This window comes from Caretta caretta, chromosome 2 (genome assembly GCF_965140235.1).
Source record: "Caretta caretta isolate rCarCar2 chromosome 2, rCarCar1.hap1, whole genome shotgun sequence".
Taxonomy (NCBI): Eukaryota; Metazoa; Chordata; order Testudines; family Cheloniidae; genus Caretta; species Caretta caretta.
In genome coordinates, this window is record NC_134207.1 from 74,010,504 (window position 1) to 74,033,091 (window position 22,588).

Sequence of the window (22,588 nt, forward strand, 5' to 3'; positions counted from 1 at the left end):
TTGGGCCAGGCTCCATATCCTAGCTATGCTTTTTGTAAAGTAAAGGAGATAAATTTCAAAATAGGATGATAAAATGAGACAGAAGCCCCTCTGTGGTCTCTAATGATCCTAATTGTGTAGGGGTGCTGCTGATTGCCCCATCCACTGCACTGGCAGGCAAATCCTTAGTTAGGGTTGCCAACTCTCCAGGACTGCTAATCTTTAATTAAAGATTAGGTCATGTGATGAAACCTCCAGGGATATGTCCAACCAAAATCATCAATCCTATCCTTAGCTGGTGTAAGCTGTAAAAGCTCCATTGAAATCAATGGCACTATGTCGGTTTCCTGCAACTGAGGATCTGCCACCATGTACCTTCAACTTTTTACAGAAGTCAATAAGAATTATGGGTGCTCAGCACCCTACAGGAAACCCTCAGCAGGACTGGATGATAACTGTACTACTCAGTAAAAGTTAAGCACTTTTTCTAATACTCACGGTAATGTGGCCTTCACAAGATAATACAATGGCAGAGACTTTATGCATACAACTATAAGAGGGATAACCAGTTTGAGGCGAATAGGCCTACTTCTCTGAGTCATTTATATGCTTTGTATTAACATAGCTGCTGTTAAACTAGGAAAGATGATTTTCACATGTGTTTCTTTAAATTGTGGAAAAACGGACATTTTTGTAAAATGGGAAAATGATTTATTAAGTTTGGGGAGGATTAGCAAGGGGATGAGGATTACATCCCTGGGTACATGGCATAGCTAGAGAGCTTAGATTTTTCATTTATGACAGGAAAATCTCAGAACGGTTAGAGGGTCAGTTCAGGTTAAGCAGCCAAAATTGCCAGTGTTTATCCAAACCACTTGAGCCTACAAACTTGGGCTGGAAACTGTAAGAACAAAAAGAAAAGGAGTACTTGTGGCACCTTAGAGACTAACCAATTTATTTGAGCATAAGCTTTCGTGAGCTACAGCTCATTTCATCGGATGCATACTGTGGAAAGTGTAGAAGATCTTTTATACACACAAAGCATGAAAAAATATACCTCCCCCACCCCACTCTCCTGCTGGCAATAGCTTATCTAAAGTGACCACTCTCCTTACAATGTGTATGATAATCAAGGTGGGCCATTTCCAGCACAAATCCAGGGTTTAACAAGAACGTCTGGTGGGGGGGGGGTTAGGAAAAAACAAGGGGAAATAGGTTACCTTGTATAATGACTTAGCCACTCCCAGTCTCTATTCAAGCCTAAGTTAATTGTATCCAATTTGCAAATGAATTTCAATTCAGCAGTCTCTCGCTGGAGTCTGGTTTTGAAGTTTTTCTGTTGTAATATCGCAACTTTCATGTCTGTAATCGCGTGACCAGAGAGATTGAAGTGTTCTCCGACTGGTTTATGAATGTTATAATTCTTGACATCTGATTTGTGTCCATTTATTCTTTTACGTAGAGACTGTCCAGTTTGACCAATGTACATGGCAGAGGTGCATTGCTGGCACATGATGGCATATATCACATTGGTGGATGTGCAGGTGAACGAGCCTCTGATAGTGTGGCTGATGTTATTAGGCCCTGTGATGGTGTCCCCTGAATAGATATGTGGGCACAGTTGGCAACGGGCTTTGTTGCAAGGATAGGTTCCTGGGTTAGTGGTTCTGTTTTGTGGTATGTGGTTGCTGGTGAGTATTTGCTTCAGGTTGGGGGGCTGTCTGTAGGCAAGGACTGGCCTGTCTCCCAAGATTTGTGAGAGTGTTGGGTCATCCTTCAGGATAGGTTGTAGATCCTTAATAATGCGTTGGAGGGGTTTTAGTTGGGGGCTGAAGGTGACGGCTAGTGGCGTTCTGTTATTTTCTTTGTTAGGCCTATCCTGTAGTAGGTGACTTCTGGGAACTCTTCTGGCTCTATCAATCTGTTTCTTCACTTCCACAGGTGGGTATTGTAGTTGTAAGAATGCTTGATAGAGATCTTGTAGGTGTTTGTCTCTGTCTGAGGGGTTGGAGCAAATGCAGTTGTATCGCAGAGCTTGGCTGTAGACGATGGATCGTGTGGTGTGGTCAGGGTGAAAGCTGGAGGCATGTAGGTAGGAATAGCGGTCAGTAGGTTTCGGGTATAGGGTGGTGTTTATGTGACCATCATTTATGAGCACTGTAGTGTCCAGGAAGTGGATCTCTTGTGTGGACTGGACCAGGCTGAGGTTGATGGTGGGATGGAAATTGTTGAAATCATGGTGGAATTCCTCAAGGGCTTCTTTTCCATGGGTCCAGATGATGAAGATGTCATCAATGTAGCGCAAATAGAAGAGAGGCGTTAGGGGACGAGAGCTGAGGAAGCGTTGTTCTAAGTCAGCCATAAAAATGTTGGCAGACTGTGGGGCCATGCGGGTACCCATAGCAGTGCCACTGATCTGAAGGTATACATTGTCCCCAAATGTAAAATAGTTATGGGTAAGGACAAAGTCACAAAGTTCAGCCACCAGGTTAGCTGTGACATTATCGGGGATAGTGTTCTTGACGGCTTGTAGTCCATCTTTGTGTGGAATGTTGGTGTAGAGGGCTTCTACATCCATAGTGGCCAGGATGGTGTTATCAGGAAGATCACCGATGGATTGTAGTTTCCTCAGGAAGTCAGTGGTGTCTCGAAGGTAGCTGGGAGTGCTGGTAGCGTAGGGCCTGAAGAGGGAGTCTACATAGCCAGACAATCCTGCTGTCAGGGTGCCAATGCCTGAGATGATGGGGCGCCCAGGATTTCCAGGTTTATGGATCTTGGGTAGTAGATAGAATATCCCAGGTCGGTGTTCCAGGGGTGTGTCTGTGCGGATTTGATCTTGTGCTTTTTCAGGGAGTTTCTTGAGCACATGCTGTAGTTTCTTTTGGTAACTCTCAGTGGGATCATAGGGTAATGGCTTGTAGAAAGTGGTGTTGGCAGGAGAGTGGGGTGGGGGGAGGTATATTTTTTCATGCTTTGTGTGTATAAAAGATCTTCTACACTTTCTACAGTATGCATCCGATGAAGTGAGCTGTAGCTCACGAAAGCTTATGCTCAAATAAATTGGTTAGTCTCTAAGGTGCCACAAGTACTCCTTTTCTTTTTGCAAATACAGACTAACACGGCTGTTACTCTGAAACCTGTGTAAGAACAGTCTTTGATTAGATTTTGGCACTCTGACTTCCAAAGGGATCGTCTTGTGGGTGATGCACTGGACTTGGATCCTAAAATTCTGGGATCACAAACTGTCTATGCCACAAGCTTCCCATGTGACCTGGGGCAAGAAATTTAATCTCAGTGCCTCAGTTTCCAACTCTGTAAAATGAGGATCATCTTCCCTACCTCAACGGCATGTTATGAAGTCAAATATTTAAAGGTCGCAAAGTTCTCAGATACATATTTATTAGGACCCCATCACTGCAATAAGTAAATGAGAGAATGAATAAATAGACATAGTCTTAGCCTCAACGTGAAAATGCAGAGATCACACCAAAATTGGAAAACAAATGGGGAAATGCAAACTTAATATTTCTGAATCTTCAAAAGGTTCCATTTGGTTTGATTCTAGAAATGGACAAAAGCCCAGAATTGGATTCATATTTGTTCCTCTCCCCCAAAATCTGGTTTGTTACCATCCAGATTTTCAATTTTAGAACTTAACCACACTTTTAAACTATAGAACAAAATATGTGATCAGTCTTTCCATACACACACCAGTTTTCCCCATGCCCATATTTGATTTCCACATTAACAACAGTCTGCACTTGCCTAAAAGCCACCCACATGTGGCTGCATACTTTTTTAATTTAGCTTTGTGAGTTAAGCACATACACTCTGCATCACTCTGGCTGTGTGGCAGAATCCTGCAACACCTGCACAATTATTTGTATAATGAAACAGGCCCACTCATTTTGAAAGTATCAAATAATGTTGTTCTTTGTAAGAAGTTTCACATTAAGATCCAAAATAAAAATCTCTGCCATAAACTCCGTAACCTTCCTCCATCTTCATTGCCCATGAGCTACACTGTCCTAGGAGTCTGACAATATATGGGGAGGAGTATAATGTCAAAGGGGTTTTTTGAAAGTGCTGGATTCAATTTATTTTAACAAGCAACCCAAATCAGCAATAGATTGCTCTCAGTGAGTTGTTCTAATTTAAATGTCAGGTTCCTGTATACTGTATCTTTTTTTTTTTTAAATCTCACATTTAAACTAACTGGGTCAGCTTTTCAAACTCAGGAATTTATGACATCATACAAACAAACATGTTCTCAGATCCCATACTTGTACTCAAATAATTTCAAAAGCATCTTTATATGCAGTCAACTACCCCATTTGCACACACACAAAGTTTTCATGTACGTAATGTGCTTTTTTCTTTTATTGTTGGCTCAATTTAAATTCAGCATTTTAAAGTGTAGTCCACATAATTTGCATCATTTCTATCACTGATCAGTGCTCGAAGGATCACCATTATGAAGAAGGGATGATGGGAAGACCATGCATGATCTTCTAGAAGAAAAGAAAATCTTTATGCAATACATTTATCTCCTCACGTATTGCATGAACTTTGCAGCCTTCTGTATCAGATTGAGTAACTTTGCATTCCTGGGATCTAAATTTAGTATCCTCTCAACAAAGTGCCAGAAGGAAAAGGTTCTCCAACTTGCAAAATGACAAATTATTTCAGAGGGTGCCAGCAGAGAGAGACTTTGCTGATATTAAGGTAAATCTTTCCACAGTCACACTCAAGAATTACTTCACATATTAAGTGTTTTGGGCATCATGAATGTTAGGATCTTTTCTTAAACCTTCCATTCACTCCCAAACTGTTGCACTGCATTTTTCTTTCCAAATGCAAATGCTTCTCATACAAAATATAGGGACATTGGCTTATTAAAAGGGTGTGAGAGAATGTGTGTGTATATGTGGGGAGCCATCTGGTGAAGTGGATGGAAGTAAACTAGAAAAAACCGTCCCCTCTTATGGATGCATTCAAGTGATAGAATCATAGAAATGCTTCTATGTCCTGAACACATCTGTAACTTTTCACAGTGCCATATTCCGTTCCCAGCAGCACATATCAGCAGTCTTTACCCTGCCACAAAAGATTCTTCACTCACAATGGTTTCTATTCACTTTGCTGACCAGATACAAATCATACCTAATAAACTGCCATGAAATATACATATATACAGTACTTCGGAGCAATTATTTCCCTGTTAAAGGATGTTACTGTGTAATACAGCTTTAAGTTTTCAACTTTGTCATATTTTCTAAACTATGATCTCTTCGATTTACTTTCAGGTCTGTGACATTCCCCTTTACTGGAGTGAAAGCATGCAATAGCTAAACAATGTGGTTTGGATTTAGTGTTCCCATGCATCATCATGAAAATGTTTGTCTCAGCAATAGTGTCATTATTGTTACTTGGAACAGCTGCTCTACCATCTCTTTAAATTGAGGAAAACAAAGCATCTCCTTTCCTTACTAGTTTACAAGCAGGGAATTTAAAACAATTTAAAACAAGACTAGCCAATAGAGGGTTTATGAATATAGTGTTTCCTCACAAAGGAAGCAGAATGACCAGTACAACAACAACAAATAAGAGTGTTGCAAATATAAATGCTGTTTGGTTCCCTCTGTTGGTAGCAATCTGGATCTGGATTTGCATCTGGATAGAAGGTTATTGGAAGTTCAAGCCCCACACTATAGCTTGGACTCCTGTGTGGACTGCAGCACTGGACATTAAAGGTGTTCTCTGAATGGGAAGTCAAAGAGAATTTTCTAATGGCTGTGTAGTTGAAGGTTCAATATCTCAATGCACATCCTGAAATGAGTAAAGAATAACCCTGGGTATCCTGGCCAGCATTCCCTGCCTAACTAAAACAGGTACTAACATCCAGTGCTGTGTAGGAACTGTTCATGAGAGCATAACAGCAGCTCTGTTTGTCTGTGTGGTAACTACCAGTTTTCCTGTTCTCCAGGAATGCAAACTTTCAACCTTTAATCACAAAAGGAGTCTTACTCACACAAGTAATACCAATTTTATTGAAAGTTCTCACGTGAATACAGACTACTCACATGATTAGGGCACCAATATGCTGGATCAAGCCCTAATTCAGCTTTTAAGCCAAGATTTTCAAAAGTCATTTTGAAACCCATTTGGACCCATTTTCACAAGTATGTACCTTCTTTCCCTCTGCACAACCCCCTCAGATTTCTTTCTTGATTAAAAGGGGGGATAAGCTTGTACGGAATCCTATGCTTACGTTTGGGTGCCTCAAACTTTTCAGTACGCAAAAGTATGATATACTTTAAAGGAGCCTGACTTTCAAACAATGCCAAGTACCAACTCTGAAAAAAAAAATAATAGACCCCTTTAAGATGTCTGAAGATGGACACCCATTATTTGAAGCATTTAGAATCATTAGCCACTTTTGAAATCTTGACCTCAGTTTCCACCTTTTCAATTAGAGGAAGAGTAAAAATGAACTAAGGTGCCTAAGTGACTGGGGACCCTAATTTCCATTTCCCAAAGGAACAAACTCAAGTTAGTTTTGAAAAATGGGACTTAGGCACCTAAAATCATTGAGATATTTTTACCTGAAAGCTTTTAAGCTGAGGTAGTTTGATCTGAGGGCGACAATTGCACAGGACACAGCCACTCCTGGTCCCGTGCAGCATATCCAAAACAGCTAAAATAGCTGCAACCAAAGTGAAATTGGTTTGTTTGTTTGTGCTTTGTGACAGTTTCAGTTTGGATGTAAAATTTTTGGCACTTTTATTTATTTTTGTCTGAAGTATAATAATTTCCATTAACCATAAATGCTGACGTCTCAGTGAACATCATGGGTGGCAGGAGATGGGGTTTCCTAGGTGAAAAAAGTACACACACAAAATGTGGGCAAGATGCCAGAAATATCCCACTCAGTGGCAATAAGCCAAGATTTTACCAGTTTTTCATTAGATCCAACATATTCTGTAAAGTCCTGCTTAGACTCTATGACATTGTGGTTTCTGTGCAATTACCTTCTCCTGATCAAACTAAATCAACCTAAAAAAATTCCTTCAGTTAAAATGGGAAATAATGGATAACAGCTGTGCAGGTAATGATGCAATGGCAAAAATACGGAAAAGTGCCCCCGTCCCTTCCAGCAGATAAATTGTATAAGATACAAAGCCTACAGGTTTAGGTATAAAGAAAATGGCCTGTTTTGTGTTACCGATACCCAAATAGGCTAGTCAGTGACCACTTTGTAGGCAATCTCTATGATACAGCTGTAGCACTGGGCACTCAGTGCCCTGTCTGAGCAGAGTTTAAAGCTGCAGCAATTAGGATAGGGTGGGAAGAACTCAGGCTATGAAAAATTCTTCCCTCACTCCTCAGGGTCACATCATCAAAAGGAAGCAGAAGAAACAGATCCTGCCATGAGAAGCCATCCATCCACCTGCCTTTCCTGGGTGAATGTTGGGAGGATCTGACTGAAGAAATACCCAGTTTTTCACTTTCTTAGACAATGTGGAATTAAGTCTTGAGAGGCTATCCCTGGTTTTGGAAGAGACACTGGGTAAAAGGTGCTATTTCCTCACTCCTCAAAGAAAGAAAGAGAGCAAGTTGGAGAGGTACACTTGCATGGGGGTGGAGAAGGCCAGTGTCTTGGGAGGCACAAACGTTGCCAGGCTAGATATCATGAAGGATGGTGCCCATATAAGGGTTGTCAAGTGGAGGGAGGACACCACGTCTGAGCAGCACATGTTGTCTCACAGAGGAGTGAGACACATGCCACAGCAGCCAAGACAATGGGAAGGCCAGAGCATCTCCCAGGCAGCTTCTGCTGAAAATGCTCTTATTGATCCCCAGCAAGAGTTTAAAGATGCACCTCGTTTCTCCTACAGAACCCCATGGGAGGGTAGAAGCAGTACCTCTGGCCTCTGTCAAGGGTAAATCCCATCTTGGACACAGTTACTTCCATAGGAGCAGGGCAATGCAATTTACAGCCCTCTGAACCTCCAGGGGTGACCCATTTATACAATGCTTTTCATTTGCTGTGTTTGCTAAGCATCCTGCTTCACCTGCCCTGATAGAAAATAGCTTATTTTGGCAAGGTGGGATCATCTGGGACATTTTTAAAGCCAGACTCTGAATGTCCTATATTCAGCAGCATAAATCCCCCATTCCTATTAATTCCATGCATCAAGTTCTCCAGACACACGTTCCTCAATCTGAATTCTGTGCGGGTTTCCCTAGACTGCACTGTGTACTGAATGTGGCAAAATGGCAAGATCCTTACTCTAAGGAGTCCTTTGCTTTGGAAGCTTGTGCTTCAGTTATAGCTCCTTTCTCTTTAACAATTTTAGTCTCTGTTGCAAATATGTTATTAGTTTCACATAGGACTTTCTCAGCCAGGGAAGACCTCACGCTTAGGTCACCCAAGCAAAAATAAGTGTGGTGATCTCATCCTAACCCCAAGTGGATGTGTGTCCATATCACAAAAGCTAACACAAAATTTGGCTCTATTAAGCAAGGCTGAAAGTCTGAACAGGGTTGGACTAGTAGGGTGTTTGTTACAAGTCAGCACAGAGGTGCATTTGTAGACCTGTGCGAGAAAGCTCACAAAGTGCCTGCCAACACTGTCTGGCTTTAGTCTTTGCTTTCGTAAGAACTAAAGTTCACCAGCCTTTTCTTGTTAGAGGCAGAATAATTCACACTTACAATAAATAATACTTTGCCCTCATACAGCACCTTTCATCTCCAGCATCTCACAGTGTGGGAAAGTTCAGTATATGCTTTTATATTCACTGTGGGGCAGCCATAGCTATTTCATGAGGAGAAATGGCAGAGAAACACCAATGACTGAAAATCTTCAAATGAGAAATAGTTTTAAGATTATGTGCTCCAAGTCCTGGTGCATGAAAGAAGCTAGTTTAGCACAGAGTTCATGGCTGAGCTGTTACTTTTCCCCTCTTTGTTCCTCTTTCTGATTTATTTTTACCTATTACCATCATATTTTGGTGCCAGAGGAAGCCCATTTGATAATATAATTGCAATGTCGAAACAGGTCCATATGAAAACTTTGGGGCACTGTACATTTTTTTAAAATGGAAAAATGTTGAAACGGAAATTTTTTTGCCTGTAATCACACCACCTTGGCTTGTGATCATGTCAGATCTCACAACATAAGCAGAGTCAGGCAGCTTCAGTACTTGGATGGGAGACATCTAAATGAAATCAAAGGAGCTACAGAGAATGGTGTCTTAGATTCAGTAAGCAACACTCTTCCCTCTGAATCAGTTCTAAAGCATTTCTCATCATGGTCTTACAAGACACAGTGGGTATATCTAAACTGCAATTAAAAACTCATGGCTGGCCCATGCCAGCTAACTTAGGCTCGGGCTAAGAGGCTGTTGAATTGTGGTGCAGAAATTCAGGCTTGGGTTGGAGCCCAGGCTCTAGGACCCTGCAAGGAGGGACAGTCCCAGAGCTCAGGCTGCAGTCCAAGCCCAAAAGTCTGCAGCACAATTAAACAGACCTTTAGCTTGAGCCCCATGGCTCCAAGCCAGCTGGCATGGGCCAGCCATGGGTGTCTAATTGCAGTGTAGAAATACCTTGTGTTACAGGAGGTAAGTCATAAAATCAAGCCCTAACTATCCATGACACATCACAAGTTCAATGGATAGATTCAGACAATGGCTACACAGAATTCCACTCATGAGGGTGTAGGGGTGATACAGCAATACAAGGAAATTGTCCACAACCTTCATTTCACCAAGGCAGCTGGCTAGCAAAGCTTCTGCTGTAATAGACCCTGGAGAGGGCAAGTTGTTAATTAGAGTCCTCAGGACACCAGGATTCAGCACATCCCCTGGGCAGTCTTTGCCTGCAGAACTCCACTGAACTGAGCGACAAACTCTAAGACAGTCAAAACAACATCTTCTACCTTCTTCTTGTTGTCTCCCCAGCCTACAAGCATTACCTCGGTCTTTTTCCAGATTGAGACTCAGATAATATATCATGTATACCACAAATCCTACAGAAAAATCATTTCCATTCACCCATCTGTAAAATATGGTACTAATTGATTTGACTCTTCTTTTGACATAAATTGATAAATGAAATAAATGAATGTGTTAGTTTATGTTATGAAACATCTTCAAACCAGCACACTGCAGCTTGTCAACCATTGGATTTGTGTTTCAATGGTTTATCCTTTACTAATAACATTAACAAGAGCAACAGTATGAGGGAACAAGCAAATCTGTGTTATCTATGTGACATTCCACTTTATTGGTGCCTACATTCTGTTTGGAAAACTGCACACCAAGCAAACCTAACAGTGGATTTCCTTGTACTAAGCAGTTATTTCCCTCCCTTTGGGAATCCCACACAGTGTTGTCCCTCTTAGTGAAGCATAGTCAGTTTTTATTAAAGCAAATGTTCTCAAACACCTTTTTGCCCTTAATTGTTCACCTAAACTTTATCTGACCACAAAGCCATCAGATAAGCCTAATAATGACCAAGTGGAAACTGCTAAGTATCAGTCTATTTATTTATTTGAAAACAGACATCTCAGAACAAAACTGTAAGCTCTGGGGGATAAGGACTATCTTTGTGTTATGTGTTTGTACAGTACCTAGCAAAATGGGGCTTTGATTGGGGGCTTGCAGGTGCTACCCTCATACAGACAAATAATAATAAGTACAAGGTTTAAAATCAAGTTCTCCTCTTTTTAGGGATTGCTTTGATAACTGGAACACCCAAAATATGTGGGCAGCCTGATCCTGTTGAAAGCTCATCAGTCTCAATTTGCTGGAACTAAAATGTTAAAGAGGACCTTATGTACATACAGAGTTACTTCCAAATTTCCCTCAGGAAAAACACATTAATGGTTAGGGTGTGGGAAGGACATTTTCTGGGCAGTCACAGAAAAAGATGTTATTTAAATGTTCTCAGGCTCCCGCCTCCCAACCCGCAATGAACTCATTCACACACTTCTTGATGTTTGTCCATCAGGGTAGGGCTAGAGGTGGTAATGTGAGTCTTTCCAAAAAACAGTTAATGCTGTGCCTCAAGCTGAGTGTCATTTTGGGACAGTAATTTGGCTAGCAGGTTTTGCGGAAGAATCTATAGAAGTCATCAGCATGGCCTATGAGGAACAGAGGCAATGGTTCTTGGCTAGACACTTCCAACAGAATGGAGAGATTATGATACACCTCTCCTAAGTGGCGTTTCTAGACCTCTGATGTGTCGGTTTGGAGAGGATTTTAGCTGTAACTTCCAGAGGCCAGGTCTACACAATGGACCTATAGCTGTATGATGACATTGCTCAGGGGTATAAAAAAATCCACACACTGAGTGATATAGTTATGCCGACCTCCCCCACCACCTCCAGGTAGACAGCACTACATTGATGGGAGAGCTCCTCCTGCTGACATAGCTACCACTTCTCCCATCAAACTAATAGCATCTTCTCTAAAGCACTACACTGGTGCAGCATACCAGTACAGCTGTGCCACAAAGAGCTGTACATGAAGACAAGCCCTTAGTCTTGTTCCAGGGGTTAATTCAAACAGATGATAAATGCCATCTCATTGACTTGTCCATAAAGATCCTTGACTCATTGATTATCCATAAAGATCCTTTAGTACTTCTTCTAAGAATAAGTCCTGGCCAAATTTCAATTGAAGAGCCTCTCCCTTCACTCTACCAGTTCAGTTGGATACAGTATTTGTATCCTTGTGTTGTTATTAAACAGCTTCTGGCTTCCACTCCAGTGGTGGTAGAATTCCAGCAATAGATTAAAGGACTTCTTTTAAGGAAAGTTTGAAAAGACTCAAGAGTTTTAGGAACTTGTATCTACATGTTCTGGTTTAACTTGGATTTAAACTTGGAGAGTGGTCAGTTTAGATGAGCTATTACCAGCAGGAGAGTGAGTTTGTGTGTGTATGGGGGTGGGGGGGATGTGAGAAAACCTGGATCTATGCAGGAAATAGCCCGACTTGATTATGCAAAGAGTTGTCACTTTGGATGGGCTAGCACCAGCAGGAGAGTGAATTTGTGGGGGGGGGGGGGTGGAGGGTGAGAAAACCTGGATTTGTGCTGGAAATGGCCCACCTGTTGATCACTTTAGATAAGCTATTACCAGCAGGACAGTGGGGTGGGAGGAGGTATTGTTTCATATTCTCTGTGTGTATATAAAGTCTGCTGCAGTTTCCACGGTAAACATCTGATGAAGTGAGCTGTAGCTCACGAAAGCTCATGCTCAAATAAATTGGTTAGTCTCTAAGGTGCCACAAGTCCTCCTTTTCTTTTTGCGAATACAGACTAACACGGCTGTTCCTCTGAAACCTGTCTACATAGTGTCTTTCATTGCACAAGACACTATAATATTATTATGATGAAACTGAGCGGCTGCATGTTTATGGTACGGTGATTATATGGATTAATATTGTATTGCTTTTTGAGATGTGAATTCCTGTTTACCAGCATTTTTGTGCATTGTTTTCCTTCTCTTCCCCCCCCCCCGCCCCATAAGCAAGGTTGTGATGAAGCTGCAATTTCTTCCACTTCTGGCCCAGCCCTCCCAAGAACCAATCTTAAGGTCCATTCCTACAGGAATGGAGTCAAACTTGTGTCATTATGAAATGGAGATCCAGCAATAGTTCCTTTATCAAGAGATTTTCTTTACCCTCTGATAGTCCTCACTGTGACGGAGTTTGCTCAGACTGAATCCTGTTTACGGTAATCTCTTGTTTGCGCTTCTGACTTTGTCGTCTTATCTTGACTATGGTATGTTTTATCTTATAGCATTTAATTCTAATACAAGCACATATGAAAAAAAGGAAGATAATTGTGATTACTCAGCAGGTTATTTTTGTTTTGACGTGGCTTATTTTTATGGTTAGTTTGGTCACCTAATTCCTTCTGCTTTATAATTCTTGTGAGTCTTCAAGGATTAGGGGTATTTCCCATTTCCTGTGGACCCACACATACCACACAGGGTCACCTCTTTGGAGCTCTTCAAGCAATATCTGATACGACACACATCAGCATCCCAAATCTGCTTCAATCAAAGGGAGATTTGCTATTGGCTTCAATGAAAGCAGGACCAAGACCTGTATTTACATCCTGTAATCTTAATAAACACAGTGTGTGAAACATTTCTTTCATAACCTGAAAGATGGCCAGAAAGGCCACACAACAAAGAAATAGCTTGATAATGTTTTACCTTGTAATAGTTCCTAGGAACACCTCTGCTTGGTCTGGCTTGGGTTTGTAAACCACTGGGAATCCACCATGGCTGGTGCTAGCAAGAAGCTGAGCCAGTGAGGCAATGTTTTCCCTTCAGTGGAGGACTCTAACACAAGGCTCCATGACATCTCTGGCAAAAAACAATTCCAGGTTTAACCTGAAAGACACAAAACAGACGTCCAAAGGATTATTTAGTAAACAGGAAATGAGGCGTACTGTACCACGTTAGCATCTGACGAGTTTATAATGTGTTAGTAAATTACTTCAAGCTGGAAATCAATCTGTTTTATTTGCGAATATAAAAAAAGTAATTATCCAATAAAATTGCTTATCAAGCTTTGCCTCTCTGTGTATTAAGATACATATGCATGGCAGGATGTTGTAAAAGCAATTCATCAACCTCCATGACTTTTCTCACTTTAAAAGAATCTTAATCCGAACTAAAATCCTCTGGAAATCTGTCCCAGATTAGACAGTTTGAAGTAAAGCACTTTGGAAAAATTCAAGCTTCCACTCAACTTTGCTGAAGTATTCATGGTAAAGGTGGTGACTGGGGGGTGAGCCTTTGAAGATTTCTGACAAACCAAATGTAAGGAATTTTTTTAAGTCTCTTGTAGCATCTTTAAGGTCCTGGGCAAGCTTTATGGGTTGTAGCTCTGCTGTTCATTAATTGCAAATGATGTAGATACACTTTATGGGTGGGGGTTGTTTTTTTTTATGGTGGAAAGGGATGTAAAATAATAAGATATTTTCTGCAAAATTCTAAAGTAACCTCTAAAGACATATACTGGGATAGAGCCTTACCACTGAGGTCAATGGAACTACATCTGTATACCTGGCCTGTGTTGTTTTATTATTTTATTGTCTTTCATTTTAGGTAATGTATTCATTTTTAAAGAGGTCTGTGTGACAATCCTGGAGACCAAAATCCTTTAACATCAGGATAAACTTATCTACATCCTGACTTATGAAGGTATCTTTCAGCCCTGTCCTGAAAATACCACCTCAGGAGGTACAAGAAGAATGCTGTCAGTTGTTGTCCTCCCTGTTGAGAGTCACAACAAAGGTACTAAATAATGCCAGCTGTAGTGGTAGTTTTGTGATGTGTCACCTGTCCAGGAAGACCTGAACTGAGATGACAAACTCACTTCCCGTGTGGCATTAAGTACCCATGAAACAACAATGAGTTTCGGCCACTACCAATCTGGACTGGATTTTTGAACAAGTCATATACAGGTGCAAAGTCCTGTAATCCCTTTGCAAGTCCCCTTGCACCACACAGTACTCTATTCCTACTGATCCCACACAGGCTTCAGGCAATAACAGACACGGCACACCATCCTCAGTTCTTATGGCCAAATAAAAATCTAGTGGCCACATTCTGTCACTCTTACTCACACTTACATGGATCTGCATGCAGAATGTAATGCTATTCAGTGCAAATAAGGCTGCTAGAACCAGGTCAGATTCTTCTATCCTCACTCTCATTGAGTAACATCAATTCTTCCTTTTTAACCAATGGAAGTACTCACAAAGTAAAGGTGCTACTCTTCATGACATGACTGGCAGAATTGTTGGGTAAATTGCTGTATTTGGGTAACCTTTTATTTTTTTAATATCCCTGTTTCCCCAACATTTAAATAGACTACTTAAAATATACTTCCCATTTTAAATTATATCTCCACAAATCATTAGTTATACTGTTTCAAAATGTACTGCACGTAGTGTACTGGATTTGAATGCAAACATACAATTAACTCTTTCCAGTATTACAAGATGCAAATGAAAGATGTATATAATTTGTAAATAAAATAAATGTGGAAATCAATGCTAGGTGATTACAATTGAACAGCAGCAGCTTCTACAATTCATTTTTATTGGTGAAAAATTGTTTCTTCACCACCAAAGAGTATCTGGGCTTTGCTCTCCGCTCACCCCTCAACATTGCTATTTAGCATGCAGGATGAATGTTTCAAATTATTGTAATATGCCATGAAACGTCCTTAAGTTTGCTCAAATAAGTCATTAGTGTAGGAGAAACAGCTGGCTTGTTATATGGTTAACTATTCTTGGCTGTGCCTGGGATCACGAAGAGTCTATTACAGCTATTGTAATGGCAGAGCCTGAATTATCACAGGTCAGCTTTTACAGATGTGAGACAATTCACGTTTCTGTTCAACGTCAGCAGTAATTTTTTTTTTTACTTGTCCATTATTCTAAGGGAGAACACTGCTTTAAGGAAAAGCATACAACAGTATTGTTTATAAAACAGAGTTACATGGCAAAGGGAAATTTAAACATAATTGGCCAATTTCATCCCTTTCCGATTTGGTGCTTCTTGGAGGACATCAAGCCACAGTGGAGTTATATCCACTTATGCAATGTGTCCCTTGACTTCATCAACCAGGCTGAATTCTAAGCAACAACATTTAAATTTGTCTCTCTTCAAAGTCCCTTTAAAGAGTTTAGACTTGAAACGACAGATACTTAACTATGGATCTATATCCTTTAGACCTTTCTGATGTGAGTAGTCAATAAGGGAGGGATGCAGGATTGGATTTGACAGTGGCATTGCCTAAATACTGTTATATCACTAAAATAGAGATGACACAGGTCTTCTTTTATTAAGACACATGAGAACAATGTTTTCCAATGGGAATCACTAAGTATAACATACCATACAATAGCACTGGGGTATTTCAGAGGACACCAAAGTTTCAGATTCTTTTTTCACCAGAGCACAGATGTCTTGCATAGTTCCTATGAACAGTAACAATTGCATAGACAATTCTTCAAGCAATACAGAACAAAAAATATCTGCCCCTTAATCAACAGGAACTCAGCAAGACACATTCATTTGGTAAAAAAAATGAATATCCCAAGAGGTAGGCTGTCTTGAAATGGTTAATGAAAATATAGGTTCTGGTCCTGCTACTCTCTAATTCAATGGAAATTTTCCCATTTAAGTACATTGCAAAAGGGTCTTCTAATAATACAGAGGTCTCCTTAGACAACAGCTCACTTAATTAAAGGGGACGACACTTTGCCTCTTCAAATATAGTTTTCTCTTAATTTTGAGCAACTTTTAAATGACTAAAGGATTTAAAGTTATTTTTTAAAAATCCAAATCAGACCATTTTCTAAGGATTGAGTTGCATTAAGAACACAGGCCATACTGCTTGTTCAGATTTATTTGCTTTCCTCTTTTTAGCAGTGACTCCAACCCTTCACTTTATGTGGTGAGAATGTTTAGCTATTGACTAGCTACAGACCATCTTGCTCAGAAGAGCATTGGATTTTATTTGGGCTTCTTGTAAACTATTGTTTTATTATCCTGTCTGATTATTGGCTTTTATATAAATAGTTCTCAAAAGTTTGTTGTTGGGTTTGCTTTATGTTTGTGATGGTTGCCAAGAGCATTTAGACAGAACAATTCAAACTCCTAATAATTGAAAGTTCAGCGTGATTAACTTAAAGGGACAATTCCTAGGTGGAAATTGTAAAAAATACTTACTTGTGTTATTAACACCATTGATCATCAAAACTGTTCAACTGTTTAAATATAATTTATGTTCACCAGGTATGCTTTAAAAAATACACTCAGTTTGGACAGTGAAACTAGCTGGATTTGTTTCATTACTTCTATTCAAGTACAGCACCCACTCTTATTACTGGGGCCTCTGGGCTCTACTGCATTAACGTTCACTTTCTGGTTCTCAAGCATACAGGAATCCGGCTGTGCTGGGGCTCACAGCATAGCAGGGGACTGTTTACATTTAAAATCCACTTTCTTTTTTTAACTTAATAAAAAGGTTTCAGTGCATATTAGCTATGTATTAACCCCTTTTCTTTTACACAAATTTTTAGCTTAAAAGTACACACTGTCATTAATAAAAGCCCAGCAATGAAAGTATCCTAATCAGGAACCTTGCATTCCAGAATTGATCTGGTCATATTTTGGAGTCAGGATAATAATACATACAACATATATACTGCCCTTAGAGACCAATCCTGTACCACTAAAGGCAACGGGAGCTTTGACACTGATTTCACAGGGAGAATTCCCACTGATGTCAATGTATGCAAGTCAAGAGCAGTATAAGAGGAGATTGCATGAGAGGAAAGTGATCAGGAACAGCCAGCATGGATTCACCAAGGGAAGGTCATGCCTGACTAATCTAATCGCCTTTTATGATGAGATTACTGGTTCTGTGGATGAAGGGAAAGCAGTGGATGTATTGTTTCTTGACTTTAGCAAAGCTTCTGACACGGTCTCCCACAGTATTCTTGTCAGCAAGTTAAGGAAGTATGGGCTGGAAGAATGCACTATAAGGTGGGTAGAAAGCTGGCTAGATTGTCGGGCTCAACGGGTAGTTATCAATGGCTCCATGTCTAGTGGGCAGCCGGTATCAAGTGGAGTGCCCCAAGGGTCGGTCCTGGGGCCGGTTTTGTTCAATATCTTCATAAATGATCTGGAGGATGGTGTGGATTGCACTCTCAGCAAATTTGCAGATGATACTAAACTGGGAGGAGTGGTAGATACGCTGGAGGGGAGGGATAGGATACAGAAGGACCTAGACAAATTGGAGGATTGGGCCAAAAGAAATCTGATGAGGTTCAATAAGGATAAGTGCAGGGTCCTGCACTTAGGACGGAAGAACCCAATGCACAGCTACAGACTAGGGACCGAATGGCTAGGCAGCAGTTCTGCGGAAAAGGACCTAGGGGTGACAGTGGACGAGAAGCTGGATATGAGTCAGCAGTGTGCCCTTGTTGCCAAGAAGGCCAATGGCATTTTGGGATGTATAAGTAGGGGCATAGCGAGCAGATCGAGGGACGTGATCGTTCCCCTCTATTCGACATTGGTGAGGCCTCATCTGGAGTACTGTGTCCAGTTTTGGGCCCCACACTTCAAGAAGGATGTGGATAAATTGGAGAGAGTCCAGCGAAGGGCAACAAAAATGATTAGGGGTCTGGAACACATGACTTATGAGGAGAGGCTGAGGGAGCTGGGATTGTTTAGTCTGCAGAAGAGAAGAATGAGGGGGGATTTGATAGCTGCTTTCAACTACCTGAAAGGGGGTTCCAAAGAGGATGGCTCTAGACTGTTCTCAATGGTAGCAGATGACAGAACGAGGAGTAATGGTCTCAAGTTGCAGTGGGGGAGGTTTAGATTGGATATTAGGAAAAACTTTTTCACTAAGAGGGTGGTGAAACACTGGAATGCGTTACCTAGGGAGGTGGTAGAATCTCCTTCCTTAGAGGTTTTTAAGGTCAGGCTTGACAAAGCCCTGGCTGGGATGATTTAACTGGGATTTGGTCCTGCTTCGAGCAGGGGGTTGGACTAGATGACCTTCTGGGGTCCCTTCCAACCCTTATATTCTATGATTCTATGATTCTATGATAAGACCCTGTCTCTGCTAGAAAAATCACACTGGTTAACTAGATTTATTTTAAAATTGATCTACTTAAATCCATGCAAGCACCTAAGATACAGGTATTTAAATTTATTAAAAATTACCAAACTAAACCAATAAAAGCAAGATTTAAACCTATTGAAGTGTGTCTACAGTGTGGGTATGCACTGTTTGAACTAGATCTATTTAAAATCAATTTTAGATAAACTTTCTAATACAGATATGACCTGAGACTCTATGCCATCTACTGGTTAGCTGAGTACTAACTGAGAGTGCCTTCTAGTTAAATCAGGAGGCAAAGGTTTGGCAGAGACTTCAACCTCAGTTCAATACAGTTACAAGTGTATGTATGTATATATATAGAGAGATCTCAAAAGGCAAGCTTCCCAGCATCCTCTGGTCCTGGCTTTCTCAAGCTGTTCAAATGAGAGGAGATTTGGCTGTTCCCGCTAGAAGTCATTTAGATAGTACAGTACTTAGTTTGAAATGTGTTGTTTAGGTTAGCTGAATGTCTCTGTCACTTGTTTCCCAGAGAGGATTTAAAAGGTCTATCTGTTTAGCCACTACTGTACACGGATGACAAATGGATTTCCACATGGTCTCAGATGTCTGTTGGGAAACAGGACCCCTCTACAATGTGAGAACATGCAGAGCAAAAAGGAGGGGGGGGGAAGGAATGGATGAGAATGCTTATGACTAAGGCTAAAATTTTGTCACAGAGCTCACGGAAGAATCTATGACTTCCAGGGACCGCCCTGACATTTTCCGCTTCAGCCCAGGGGCAGCGTGGCTGGATGTGTCAGCTGGTGGAGACCCCACAGCTCCCAGCCACCGTGGGCTGCGGTAGGGACCCCACAGCTCCCAACTAGCAGTAGCACCATGGCGGACCTTGCACTCTTAGCCACTGTGGGCAGCAGGGGGAACCTCTGAGCCCCAGAAGCCATGGTTGCTGGACCCTCCTCACTTCCCATTTTGTCATAGTTATTTCCAGAAAAAGTCAGGGACAGATCACAGGCTTCAGTGATTTTTTGGTTATTGCCTGTGACTTTTACTAAAAATAACCATGGCAAACTCTTAGTCTTACTTATGATTTCTGGAAAGGAGACATTCTGCAGCTTAGGGCGTTTGCAGAAAACAACACAAACATTTTTTAAAAACACAAATCCTGATGCTTTGTTGCTGTTCCTAGGGTTGCCAGGATTGTCCTGGAGTCTCCAGGAATTAAAGATTAATATTTAATTAAAGATTATGTCATGTGATCAAACCTCCAGAAATATGTCCAGCCAAAATAGGCTACCCTAGCTGTTCGCCTTGTGAAGTCTTTTACATCAGTGCAAAGTGAAGATACAATACTAGCTATTCAGAACAGCAGCAGTTTATACCCAGTTTGAGAAGGTATAAATGATGGCACAAGGAACAGGCCAGTAGAAAACCATGCCCATTGTGTGTAGGGCTGCCAGGCGTCCGGTTTTCAATCAGCACGCCCAGTAGAAAAGAGACCCTGGAGGCTCCGGTCACCATCGCCAATTGGGCCGTTCAAAGTCCAGCGGTGCTGCAGATCTAATGCAGGCTAGTCCCTACCTGCCCTGGCACAGCGCTGCACCCCAGAAGCGGCCAGCAAGTCCGGCTCGTAGGCAGGGGAACCACAGGGCTCCATGCGCTGCCTGTGCCCCGAGCACCAGCTCCGCACTCCGATTGGCTGGGAACCGCAGCCAATGGGAGCTGGGTCGGGGGGGGAGGAGTTGGTGGTGCCTACAGGTGAGCCCCCCCCACACACACACACACACACACACACACACATACCTCCACCTAGGAACTGGACCTGCTGCTGGCCACTTCCAGGGCACAGCACGGAGTCAGGACAGGCAGTGAGCCTGCCTTAGCCCCGCTGCGCCACTGACCGAGAGCTGCCCAAGGTAAGCCCCTGCTCCAACCCCAAGCCCCAACCTCCTGCCCCAGCCCTGAGCCCCCCCTACACCCCAAACCCCTCATTCCCGGTCCCACCCCAGAGTCTGCACCCCCAGTTAGAGCCCTCACCTCTTCCCGCACCCTGACCCCCTACCCCAGCCCCGTGAAAGTGAGTGAGGGTCGGGGACAGCGAGCCACCCAGGGAGGGGGAATGTAGTGAGCGGGGACGGGGCCACAGGAAGGCGCAGAGCTAAGGCATTCGGTTTTGTGCGATTAGAAAGTTGGCAACCCTAATTGTCTGTTTAATTAATTTTTAATGTGATTATCTAACCCACTGAGGTAGACATGCTAACAAATGTCTCAGACAGTATTTTGATCAATGTGCTGGAGGTATCCAAGTGGCTTCTTAACCTAGTCATGCCTCAACATGCTCAAAACTGAGTGGTTATGGTCTGGGTACAAAATATGAAAAATGCAGTTCTTGACTACATTTCCACAGGGCATGGCGCAACTCTGAGAATTGCCTCAGGAACTGTGACTCCCTTTGCCCTTTCTACTCCACCAGTAATACCAGCCACAGCCCTCCTATTTATCTGCTTCTCCAACAGTCTTTGTGTTCTCTTCCACACTGCCATTTACGTATGGAAAGCCTTCCCTGAACTAGTTCACAAAGCCATTATCCTCTCTTGCTTCAGATCCTGTCACAGACCATCTTCTAACTGCGATGCCACTGGAAAATTAGCCAAGGATACAGTTAAAGATATCTGATACTGACAAAATAAATAGAAAGTAAAATTATTGTATGTTGTATCCTTTCCCTGCACCCTCAGTTCTGCTGCTTCTGGTCTTAGATTGGAAACTCTTCAGTGCAGGAATTGGGTCTTGTGTGCATGTAGAGTGCCTAGAATATTGTGAGCACTAACAAAATACAAATAGTAACAATATAAATGGCTCCTAAATATTGATATTAAAGATAACCATATACACAATTCCCTATTCCTCTCTAATCAAATCATAATAAAGCATGCCAGCAAGAGATGAACTCAAGCCATTAGGTTCTGACCTCAATCTGCACATTCCCCAGTTTTGATTGCACAGTCTAGGGAATCCAAATTCCAGGGCTGGAGCTCGTCGCTCTTACTGGCATAAAATTCAAAACAGGAAAAAGTACTTGATACAAACCTGCTACAAAAATGAACTTCAAATCCATTCATTCCAATTGGATTGCACCAGTGAAGTATTTAGCCTATTATAGTTTATTATTCAGGGAATATTTACAGCATAAGTAGCTACGTTCATTAAAAGCAGGAGACATTGATACACCCTGTGGAACTTACAGTCTAAGGACCTGATCTTGAGGTGCTCCAAGCACCCATAATGTCCACTGACTTCACACTTAGCACTTCCAAATGTCAGGCCCTAAACAGGGAGGCAAAACAATACACACCACTGTGTGCTGAACTGAAGGCCGGGGTGGGTGGGGAGGATACATGGACATACCCTTACTGATGGGAACCTATCTCACAGAGGAGAATGGGACCGCGAGACACATGAACTACAGCTCCCAAGAGCTACTAGCAGCATTTCAGAATTGAAACCCTTTAGTTTATGGCCAGAAACATTTTGGGTTTTGGACATGCCATTTTTTGTAATGAAAAATTGAATTTTTTTCACAGAAAGCAGACACTTTTCATGAAATATTGTTTAGACGATGATCCAATTTTTTCATAGAACAGCAGTTTTCTTGGAAATTTTTGACTAGCTGTAATTCTTATCCACACTGACATATCCAGGAGGGAAGGGCAGGACTGATGCATGCAGAGGATACGTGGACAGATGGAAATATAAAATGCATATGAGTGAGAAAACAAAGAAAGAGAGAGATAATTATGTTTGTATATATGTAGCCGCTGACTTAAATGGGTTAACACTGGTAGAGATAGGGTATGTCTACACTGTGATAAAAGACCCCTAGTACAGACACAGCTGGCTTGGGTCAGCCTACTCAGGCCCATGGATCTCAGGCTGTGGGG

General features: G+C 41.7%; 1 protein-coding gene across 2 annotated transcripts in view; it reads right to left on the minus strand.

Annotated features, from left to right (window-relative positions):
- The window catches only part of LOC125630984 (chloride channel protein C-like), a 48,059-nt gene that overhangs the window by 16,071 nt on the left and 9,400 nt on the right, over nucleotides 1-22,588 (minus strand). For both annotated transcript variants that reach the window (XM_075125244.1, XM_075125243.1), the window contains exon 2: nucleotides 13,208-13,387. The gene's annotated coding sequence lies outside the window, so the exon portion shown is untranslated. The remainder of the gene's footprint in view (nucleotides 1-13,207; nucleotides 13,388-22,588) is intronic.